This window comes from Triticum aestivum, chromosome 7B (genome assembly GCF_018294505.1).
Source record: "Triticum aestivum cultivar Chinese Spring chromosome 7B, IWGSC CS RefSeq v2.1, whole genome shotgun sequence".
Taxonomy (NCBI): Eukaryota; Viridiplantae; Streptophyta; class Magnoliopsida; order Poales; family Poaceae; genus Triticum; species Triticum aestivum.
In genome coordinates this window covers 694138660-694149414 of record NC_057813.1, presented here as the reverse complement: position 1 = coordinate 694149414, position 10755 = coordinate 694138660, and positions in this window count along the sequence as shown.

The window sequence follows — 10755 nt, the reverse complement described above, 5'->3', positions numbered from 1 at the left end:
CCTCAACTCTAAACCGTTTAACTGTACTATCACGTACCTATCAAAACGTGTATGTCCGATGTTTGCAACATCCACAAACGACGTTTGGGGTTCAGCACACTGAGCGGTGCATTAAGGACATAAGCTTTCTACTGTCCGCATAATCGCTACTGTCAACTTTCAACTATATTTTCTCTAGGAACATATCTAAACAGTGGAACTAAAGCGCGAGCTTACGACATAATTTGCAAAGATCTTTTGACTATGTTCAGGATAATTAAGTTCATCTTATGAACTCCCACTCAGATAGACATCCCTCTAGTCATCTAAGTGATTACATGATCCGAGTCAACTAGGCTGTGTCCGATCATCACGTGAGACGGACTAGTCATCATCGGTGAACATCTTCATGTTGATCGTATCTACCATACGACTCATGCTCGACCTTTCGGTCTCTTGTGTTCCGAGGCCAAGTTTGTACATGCTAGGCTCGTCAAGTCAACCTAAGTGTTTCGCGTGTGTAAATCTGGCTTACACCCGTTGTATGTGAACGTTAGAATCTATCACACCCGATCATCACGTGGTGCTTCGAAACAAGGAACTTTCGCAACGGTGCACAGTTAGGGGGAACACTTTCTTGAAATTTTAATGAGGGATCATCTTATTTACTACCGTCGTTCTAAGCAAATAAGATGTAAAACATGATAAACATCACATGCAATCAAGAAGTGACATGATATGGCCAATATCATTTTGCTCCTTTTGATCTCCATCTTCGGGGCTCCATGATCATCATCGTCACCGGCATGACACCATGATCTCCATCATCATGATCTCCATCATGGTGTCTCCATGAAGTGGTCTCGCCAACTATTACTTCTACTACTATAGCTAACGGTTTAGCAATAAAGTAAAGTAATTACATGGCGTTGTTCAATGACACACAGGTCATACAATAAATTAAGACAACTCCTATGGCTCCTGCCGGTTGTCATAGTCATCGACATGCAAGTCGTGATTCCTATTACAAGAACATGATCAATCTCATACATCACAGATCATTCATCACATTCTTTTGGCCATATAACATCACATAGCATACTCTGCAAAAACAAGTTAGACGTCCTCTAATTGTTGTTTGCATGTTTTACGTGGCTGCTATGGGTTTCTAGCAAGAACGTTTCTTACCTACGCAAAACCACAACGTCATTTGTCAATTGCTATTTTCCCTTCATAAGGACCCTTTTCATCGAATCCGATCCGACTAAAGTGGGAGAGACTGGCACCCGCTAGCCACCTTATGCAACAAGTGCATGTCAGTCGGTGGAACCTGTCTCACGTAAGAGTACGTGTAAGGTCGGTCCGGGCCGCTTCATCCCACGATGCCGCTGAATCAAGATAAGACCAGTATCGGTAAGCATATTGAACAAAATCAAAGCCCACAACAACTTGTGTTCTACTCGTGCATAGAATCTACGCATAGACCTAGCTCATGATGCCACTGTTGGGGAACGTAGCAGAAATTCAAAATTTTCCTACGAGTCACCAAGATCTATCTATGGAGAGACTAGCAATGAGAGAGGGGAGTGCATCTACATACCCTTGTAGATCGCTAAGCGGAAGTGTTCAAGAGAATGGGGTTGAGGGAGTCGTACTCGTCGTGATCCAAATCACCGGAGATCCTAGTGCCGAACGGACGGCACCTCCGCGTTCAACACACGTACAGCCCGGTGACGTCTCCCACACCTTGATCCAGCAAGGAGAGAGGGAGAGGTTGGGGAAGACTCCGTCCAGCAGCAGCACAACGGCGTGATGGTGGTGGAGGAGCGCAGTACTCCAACAGGGCTTCGCCAAGCACTACGAGAGACGAGGAGGGAGAGAGGTAGGGCTGGGCCAAGAGGGAGATCAAATCATGTGTTGGCAGCCCCAAAGACCTCAACTATATATAGGGGAGAGGGAGGGGGCTGCGCCCCCTCTAGGGTTCCCACCCCAACTGGTGCGGCAGCCCCTAGATCCCATCTAGGGTGCGGCCAAGGGGGGGAGAGGGGGAAACTTGCACCCCAAGTAAGGTGGAGGCGCCCCCTCCCCAAACCCTAGGCGCCTTGGGCCTCGGTGGGGGGGTGCACCAGCCCACCCGGGGCTGGTACCCTCCCACACTTGGTGTTGGAAATATGCCCTAGAGGCAATAATAAATTAGTTATTATTATATTTCCTTGTTCATGATAATCGTTTATTATCCATGCTATAATTGTATTGATAGGAAACTCAGATACATGTGTGGGTACATAGACAACACCATGTCCCTAGTAAGCCTATAGTGAACTAGCTCGTTGATCAACAGATGGTCACGGTTTCCTGAGCATGGACATTGGATGTCGTTGATAACGGGATCACATCATTAGGAGAATGATGTGATGGACAAGACCCAATCCTAAGCCTAGCACAAGGATCGTAGTTCGTATGCTAAAGCTTTTCTAATGTCAAGTATCATTTCCTTAGACCATGAGATTGTGCAACTCCCGGATACCGTAGGAATGCTTTGGGTGTACCAAACGTCACAACGTAACTGGGTGGCTATAAAGGTGCACTACAGGTATCTCCAAAAGTGTCTGTTGGGTTGGCACGAATCGAGATTGGGATTTGTCACTCCGGTTAATGGAGAGGTATCTCTGGGCCCACTCGGTAGGACATCATCATAATGTGCACAATGTGACCAAGGGGTTGATCACGGGATGATGTGTTACGGAACGAGTAAAGAGACTTGCCGGTAACGAGATTGAACAAGGTATCGGGATACCGACGATCGAATCTCGGGCAAGTACAATACCGCTAGACAAAGGGAATTGTATACGGGATCGATTGAGTCCTTGACATCGTGGTTCATCCGATGAGATCATCGTGGAAAATGTGGGAGCCAACATGGGTATCCAGATCCCGCTGTTGGTTATTGACCAGAGAACGTCTCGGTCATGTCTGCATGGTTCCCGAACCCGTAGGGTCTACACGCTTAAGGTTCGATGACGCTAGGGTTATAAAGGAAGTTTGTATGTGTTTACCGAATGTTGTTCGGAGTCCCGGATGTGATCCCGGACGTCACGAGGAGTTCCGGAATGGTCCGGAGGTAAAGATTTATATATGGGAAGTCCTGTTTTGGTCACCGGAAAAGTTTCGGGTTTTATCGGTAACGTACCGGGACCACCGGGAGGGTCCCGGGGGTCCACCAAGTGGGGCCACCATCCCCGTAGGGCTGCATGGGTTAAGTGTGGGAGGGGACCAGCCCCAGGTTGGCTGGTGCGCCCCCTCACAAGGCCCAAGGCGCAGGGAAGAGTGGGAGGGGGGCAAACCCTAGGGCAGATGGGCCCTAAGGCCCACCCCAGGTGCGCCTCCCCTCTCTCCCCTTCTGGCCGCCACCCAGATGGGATCTGGGGGCTGCCGCCACCCCTGGGGAGGGAACCATAGAGGGGGCGCAGCCCCCTCCCCTTCCCCTATAAATAGTTGAGGTGTAGGGGCTGCCCAGCACATGAGTTTCTCTCCCTCTTGGCGCAGCCCTACCTCTCTCCCTTCTCCTCTCCCGCGGTGCTTGGCGAAGCCCTGCAGGATTGCCACGCTCCTCCACCACCACCACGCCATTGTGCTGCTGCTGGACGGAGTCTTCCTCAACCTCTCCCTCTCTCCTTGGTGGATCAAGGTGTGGGAGACGTCACCGGGCTGTACGTGTGTTGAACGCGGAGGTGCCGTCCGTTCGGCACTAGGATCTCCGGTGATTTGGATCACGACGAGTACGACTCCTTCAACCCCGTTCCCTTGAACGCTTCCGCTTAGCGATCTACAAGGGTATGTAGATGCACTCTCCTTCCCCTCGTAGCTGGTTTCTCCATAGATAGATCTTGGTGACACGTAGGAAATTTTTTGATTTTCTGCTACGTTCCCCAATAGTGGTATCAGAGCCAGGTTTATTGCGTAGATTCTATGCACGAGTAGAAGACAAAGTAGTTGTGGACGTTGATTTTGTTCAATATGCTTACCGTTACTAGTCCAATCTTGTTTCGACGGTATTTTGGGATGAAGCGGCCCTTATCGACCTTACACGTACACTTACGTGAGACAGGTTCCACCGACTGACATGCACTTTGTGCATAAGGTGGCTAGCGGGTGCCAGCCTCTCCCACTTTAGTCGGAACGACCTGTGGGTTAGGGCCCACTGAAAAGGAACACCGTTGAAATAATTTTAAACAGAGGTTGCACCAGTTGAATTAACTGGCTTGAATGAGATAACAACCTCGAAATATCTTGAACGGATTGAGAATGGAAACACAAGTCTTCTGAGATATCTTGAGCACTCCGGATAAGAATAGAGAGAGGTGAACAAAAGGGTGGGAGGGCGGGAAAACAAAGGCAACTTGGGGAAGATGGAACAAACACCGTTGAGAAAAAAAACTTAGAATTGATCTTGTGCATGTTGAAATGATCGGATCCACTCGAAGAGAAGCACGCCGGTTGGAAAAGAATTGACATGACAATCTCGGTGATCAAAAAGGATTAGTACTCCCATAGAAATATGAGAACACCGTTTAGAAAAGGTATGGAATCAACACTTGACATTGAAGCAACTCAAATACCACAACTCAAAACAAAACAAAGGATTTGCTTGCAGAAATAAGCCGGAACAAATACATATGATAGAGATTTACCCAATCCCATATCATGCATCTGTCGGAAAGATATTCTAGGAGCTACTTGAATTCCCACCTATAAAACTCCCGAAACTTTCTGGTTATGCAATCTGGTGTTGGGGATACAGGGGAAGCAATATATCTCACCCAAACTAATAATCCATACATCCAACTGTATCCATCCGTCAACACATAACCAAGAAAACTCCGGAAATCGTGTACCTCAACCTTCGAAAAGCATCCGTTATACAAGCTATGGCAATACTCCCGAACTCCCCAGTACTGGGTGTCGTCGAGGTTATCTCACCAACAACTGCATAAAAGAGATTTTCGATGTCGGCAGAACTTAGGTATTCCAGAACTGCAATGATAAAATTGTGACGACAACACCTCGGAGCTCAACTCTCCGGGTCAATGCCACATAATAGACAGGAGACACCAAGAACAATGTTGTCGTCACAAAACCATCGGAATGATTCCAAGATACCCGCGTGATCCTAAAAAAATTTAGTGAAATTTGAGGAGAGGAAAGACAAAACATCTACGTCAAGAGTCCTCACCAGAGCGACAAAGGGACCGAGGAGTAAAAAGAATCCTACTCTCCGATATATATAATCCTAAGACTCAAAACATTTTTTATTCTAGACTCAACAACGGCCAACAATCAAGGGGGCTCCTATGGTCGGTCGAGGCTCTGATTACCAACTTGTCACGCCCAATATGCGACCCTATCCAAAAGGAACTCGAAGGTCCCACCAAGGATAGACCTGCATATTGAAACGCTTTTGCAAGGTGGATATCATTACATCAATATTACATAATAGATGGGGATACATACATAAGGCATACAATGCCACACGAATACAACAATACATCATACACAATAGCATCATCCGACTACGGATGGAACACAAATAGAAACTCGAACGACATCCACCCTGCTAGCCCAGGCTGCCGACCTGGAACCTATCCCCTGATCGAAGAAGCAGAAGAAGAACTCAACGCAAGCAAGCATCACTCTCGCGTCATGATCATCGCAAAACCTGTACCTGCAACTGTTGTTGTAGTAATCTGTGAGCCACGAGGACTCAGCAATCCCATTACCATGGGTATCAAGACTAGCAAAGCTTAATGGGAAAGGAAGGGGTAAAGTGGTGAGGCTGCAACATCGACTAAGCATATATGGTGGCTAACATACGCAAATAAGAGCGAGAAGAGAACAAGCGGAACGGTCGTGAAGCTAGCAATGATCAAGAAGTGATCCTGAACTCCTACTTACGTCAAACATAACCCAGAAACCGTGTTCACTTCCCGGACTCCGCCGAAAAGAGACCATCACGGCTACAGACACAGTTGATGCGTTTTAATTCAGATCTGGTGTCAAGTTATCTACAACCGGACATTAACAAATTCCCATCTGCCCATAACCATGGGCACTGCTTTCAAAAGTTTATACCCTGCAGGGGTGTCCCAACTTAGCCCATGATAAGCTCTCGCGATCAACGTGTTGGAAATATGCCCTAGAGGCAATAATAAATAAGTTATTATTATATTTCCTTGTTCATGATAATCATTTATTATCCATGCTATAATTGTATTGATAGGAAACTCAGATACATGTGTGGATACATAGACAACGCCATGTCCCTAGTAAGCCTCTAGTTGACTAGCTCGTTGATCAATAGATGGTTACGGTTTCCTGACCATGGACATTGGATGTCATTGATAACGGGATCACATCATTAGGAGAATGATGTGATGGACAAGACCCAATCCTAAGCCTAGCACAAAGATCGTGTAGTTCGTATGCTAAAGCTTTTCTAATGTCAAGTATCTTTTCCTTAGACCATGAGATTGTGCAACTCCCGGACACCGTAGGAATGCTTTGGGTGTACCAAACGTCACAACGTAACTGGGTGACTATAAAGGTGCACTACAGGTATCTCCGAAAGTGTCTGTTGGGTTGGCACGAATCGAGACTGGGATTTGTCACTCCGTGTGACGGAGAGGTATCTCTGGGCCCACTCGGTAGGACATCATCATAATGTGCACAATGTGACCAAGGGGTTGATCACGGGATGATGTGTTACGGAACGAGTAAAGAGACTTGCCGGTAACGAGATTGAACAAGGTATCGGATACCGACGATCGAATCTCGGGCAAGTACAATACCGCTAGACAAAGGGAATTGTATACGGGATCGATTGAGTCCTTGACATCGTGGTTCATCCGATGAGATCATCGTGGAACATGTGGGAGCCAACATGGGTATCCAGATCCCGCTGTTGGTTATTGACCGGAGAACGTCTCGGTCATGTCTGCATGGTTCCCGAACCCGTAGGGTCTACACACTTAAGGTTCGATGACGCTAGGGTTATAAAGGAAGTTTGTATGTGGTTACCGAATGTTGTTCGGAGTCCCGGATGAGATCCCGGATGTCACGAGGAGTTTCGGAATGGTCCGAAGGTAAAGATTTATATATGGGAAGTCCTGTTTTGGTCACCGGAAAAGTTTCGGGTTTTATCGGTAACGTACCGGGACCACCGGGAGGATCCCGGGGGTCCACCAAGTGGGGCCACCAGCCCCGGAGGGCTGCATGGGCCAAGTGTGGGAGGGGACCAGCCCCAGGTGGGCTGGTGCGCCCCCCCACAAGGGCCCAAGGCGCCTAGGGTTTGGGGAGGGGGTGCTTCCACCTAACTTGGGGGGCAAGTTTCCCCCCTCTCCCCCTTGGCCGCCACCCTTAGATGGGATTGGGGCAGCTGCACCCCTTGGGGTGGAAACCTTAGAGGGGGAGCACCCCCTCCCTCTCCCCTATATATACTTGAGGGTTTTGGGGCTGCCAACACGTGAGTTTGACCTCTCCTAGGCGCAGCCCTACCTCTCTCCCTTCTCCTCTCCCGCGGTGCTTGGCGAAGCCCTGCAGGATTGCCACGCTCCTCCACCACCACCACGCCATCGTGCTGCTGCTGGACGGAGTCTTCCTCAACCTCTCCCTCTCTCTTTGCTGGATCAAGGCGTGGGAGACGTCACCGGGCTGTACGTGTGTTGAACGCGGAGGTGCCGTCCGTTCGGCACTAGGATCTCCGGTGATTTGAATCACGACGAGTACGACTCCTTCAACCCTGTTCTCTTGAACGCTTCCGCTTAGCGATCTACAAGGATATGTAGATGCACTCTCCTTCCCCTCGTTGCTGGTTTCTCCATAGATAGATCTTGTTGACACGTAGGAAAATTTTGAACTTCTGCTACGTTCCCCAACAGTGGTATCAGAGGTAGGTCTATTGCGTAGATTTTTTTGCACGAGTAGAACACAAAGTAGTTGTGGGCGTTGATTTTGTTCAATATGCTTACCGTTACTAGTCCAATCTTGTTTCGACGGTATTGTGGGATGAAGCGGCCCGGACCGACCTTACACGTACACTTACGTGAGACAGGTTTCACCGACTGACATGCACTTGGTGCATAAGGTGGCTAGCGGGTGCCAGTCTCTCCCACTTTTGTTGGAACGGAGTCGATGAAAAGGGTCCTTATGAAGGGTAAATAGCAATTGGCATATCACGTTGTGGTTTTGCGTAGGTAAGAAACGTTCTTGCTAGAAACCCATTAGCAGCCACGTAAAACATGCAAACAACAATTAGAGGACGTCTAACTTGTTTTTGCAGGGTATGCTATGTGATGTGATATGGCCAAGAAGAATGTGATGAATGATATGTGATGTATGAGATTGATCATGTTCTTGTAATAGGAATCACGACTTGCATGTCGATGAGTATGACAACCGGCAGGAGCCATAGGAGTTGTCTTTATTTATTGTATGACCTGCGTGTCATTGAACAACGCCATGTAATTACTTTACTTTATTGCTAACCGGTAGCCATAGTAGTAGAAGTAATGAGTTGGCGAGACAACTTCATGGAGACACGATGATGGAGATCATGATGATGGAGATCATGGTGTCATGCCGGTGACGATGATGATCATGGAGCCCCGAAGATGGAGATCAAAAGGAGCAATATGATATTGGCCATATCATGTCACTATTTGATTGCATGTGATGTTTATCATGTTTATGCATCTTATTTGCTTAGAACGACGGTAGTAAATAAGATGATCCCTCATTAAAATTTCAAGAAAGTGTTCCCCCTAACTGTGCACCGTTGCGAAAGTTCGTCGTTTCTAAGCACCACGTGATGATCGGGTGTGATGGATTCTTACGTTCACATACAACGGGTGTAAGACAGATTTACACACGCGAAACACTTAGGTTGACTTGACGAGCCTAGCATGTACAGACATGGCCTCGGAACACAAGAGACCGAAAGGTCGAGCATGAGTCGTATAGTAGATACGATCAACATGAAGATGTTCACCGATGATGACTAGTCCGTCTCACGTGATGATCGGACACGGCCTAGTTGACTCGGATCATGTAATCACTTAGATGACTAGAGGGATGTCTATCTGAGTGGGAGTTCATAAGATGAACTTAATTATCCTGAACATAGTCAAAAGATCTTTGCAAATTATGTCGTAAGCTCGCGCTTTAGTTCCACTGTTTTGTTCCTAGAGAAAATATAGTTGAAAGTTGACAGTAGCGATTATGCGGACAGTAGATAGCTCATGTCCTTAATGCACCGCTCAGTGTGCTAAACCCCAAACATCGTTTGTGGATGTTGTGAACATCGGACATACACGTTTTGATAACTACGTGATAGTTCAGTTAAACGGTTTAGAGTTGAGGCACCAAAGACGTTTTCGAAACGTCGCGGAACATATGAGATGTTTCGAGGGATGAAATTGGGATTTCAGGCTCGTGCCCACGTCAAGAGGTATAAGACCTCCGACGTTTTTCTTAGCCTACAAACTAAGGGAGAAAAGCTCAATCGTTGAGCTTGTGCTCAGATTGTCTGAGTGCAACAATCACTTGAATCGAGTGGGAGTTGATCTTCCAGATGAGATAGTGATGTTTCTCCAAAGTCATTGCCACCAAGCTGCTAGAGCTTCGTGATGAACTATAACATATCAAGGATAGAGATGATGATCCTTGAGGTATTCGCGTTGTTTGACATCGCGAAAGTAGAAATCAAGAAGGAACATCAATTGTTGATGGTTGGTGAAACCACTAGTTTCAAGAAGGGCGAGGGCAAGAAGGGATACTTCATGAAACGGCAAATCAGCTGCTGCTCTAGTGAAGAAACCCAAGGTTTAACCCAAACCCGATACTAAGTGCTTCTGTAATAAGGGGAACAACCACTGGAGCAGAATTACCCTAGATACTTGGTAGATGAGAAGGCTGGCAAGGTCGATAGAAGTATATTGGATATACATTATGTAAATGTGTACTTTACTAGTACTCCTAGTAGCACCAGGGTATTAAGATACCGGTTCGGTTGCTAAAGTGTTAGTAACTCGAAACAAAAGAGCTACGGAATAAACGGAGACTAGCTAAAGGTGAGCTGACGATATGTGTTGGAAGTGTTTCCAAGTTTGATGTGATCAAACATCGCGCGCTCCCTGTACCATCAAGATTAGTATTAAACCTGAGTGGTTTATTGAATCTCGATCGTAGTGATACACATTTTCATGCCAAAAGATATAAGATAGTAATGATAGTACCACTTACATGTGGCACTGCCATGTAAGTCATATTGGTATAAATCGCATGAAGAAGCTCCATGTTGATGGATCTTTGGACTCACTCGTTTTTGAAAAGTTTGAGACATGCGAGCCATGTCTATTGGTGTATACGCATGAAGGAACTCCATGCAGATGGATCGTTTGGACTCACTTGATTTTGAATCACTTGAGATATGCAAATCATACCACATGGGCAAGATGACTGAAAGCCTCGTTTTCAGTAAAATGGAACAAGAAAGCAACTTGTAGGAAGTAACACATTTTGATATGTGCAGTCCATTGAGTGCTGAGGCATGCAGTGAATATCGTTATGTTCTTACTTCACGGATGATTTGAGTAGATACTAAGTATATTTACTTGATGAACACAAGTCTGAATTATTGAATGGTTCAAGTAATTTCAGAGTGAAGTTGAAGATCATCGTGACAAGAGGATAAAATTTCTATGATATGATCATAGAGATGAG